General features: G+C 31.1%; 1 long non-coding RNA gene across 1 annotated transcript in view; it reads left to right on the forward strand.

The window, feature by feature from the left end:
* The window catches only part of LOC107723622 (uncharacterized), a 2,190-nt gene extending 1,621 nt beyond the window's left edge, over positions 1–569 (forward strand). The window contains exons 2-3 of the long non-coding RNA XR_001637940.1: positions 271–326; positions 453–569. This is a non-coding gene — a long non-coding RNA (uncharacterized LOC107723622). The remainder of the gene's footprint in view (positions 1–270; positions 327–452) is intronic.
* Positions 570–1,191: the final 622 nt, after the last annotated feature.

The following is a 1,191-nucleotide window of genomic DNA, read 5'->3' on the forward strand; positions in this document are numbered from 1 at the left end:
GTGTGTGTGTGTGTGTGCGTGTGTGTGTGCATGTGTGTGTGTTTCTAGATTAATCATCAAATCGTTAAATTTTTCTGGGAATGTAGAATCATCAGACAGTCAGACAATAGAACTGTCATTGCCATTCTGGGCACTGAGATGCCAAAGAGATGCCAAGATTGAAAAAAATAAATAAATATAATAATAATAATAACAATAATAATAAAAAGATTACAAAAAAAGACTAAATTCATGCATGTTTTTTTTTTTCTGTTTCCATCTATTTTGTAGGTATTAATCGGTTACTTGGCAACAGCACATATGAGGCAGCATTTCCTCCACATGAGGTAAAATAACTTAAATGTATTGCCAGTCACAAGACAGTTTTTTTTTTTGTTTTTTTTTTTTACCTTTATTTGGTTACTGTTGAAGTGTTCGTAGATATATGGACAACTTTGTTATTGTATTTTTAGGGAAGTTATAAAAGCAGACATCCAATTAAAACCCATGGAGCTCAAAACCACAGACACCTTCTGTACGAAAGATGGGCGCGCTGGGGGATCTGGTACAAATACCAGCCTCTAGACCTCATACGGTAAGATACACACATACACACACAAAAAAATCTGGACACATCTATTCATATATCTTTGTATATATTTATATACAATATATACCAATATTCGAATATTTACTATGCTGTCTAATACATACTGTACATTTGTGTGTGATAGTGTATATATGTGTGTGTGTGTGTGTGTGTGTGTCTTTAATCTAATTAATTAATCTAATTTATCAATATTGTCAAATTAAGTCAATATTGTGTTACATGAGAAAAGCATTGAATAGACATTACAAAAAGTAGATTTAGAAAGAAATATTTAGATTCAATATTTTTTTTATGAATATTGAAACATTCAATTAAAAGAAAGAAAGAAAGAAAGAAAGAAAGAAAGAAAGAAAGAAAGAAAGAAAGAAAGAAAGAAAGAAAGAAAGAAAGAAAGAAAGAAAGAAATGATACTCTAAATATGAAACTAATACCACCAATAGGTGGCGGCAAGTCACTGTTTTAATGAATGAGTCATTCAGTTTTTCATTCAACCCATTTGTTCAAATGGCTGAATCATTCAGAAACAAAGCAAGTAACAAAACACAGCTGTGTGTTGATCTGAAAGGCACACATTGCAGTGGCTTTGTTTGGAAATATTTTTG

The sequence above is a fragment of the Sinocyclocheilus rhinocerous genome, unplaced genomic scaffold, assembly GCF_001515625.1.
Source record: "Sinocyclocheilus rhinocerous isolate Xijiao unplaced genomic scaffold, SAMN03320098_v1.1 scaffold36961, whole genome shotgun sequence".
NCBI classification, from domain to species: Eukaryota; Metazoa; Chordata; class Actinopteri; order Cypriniformes; family Cyprinidae; genus Sinocyclocheilus; species Sinocyclocheilus rhinocerous.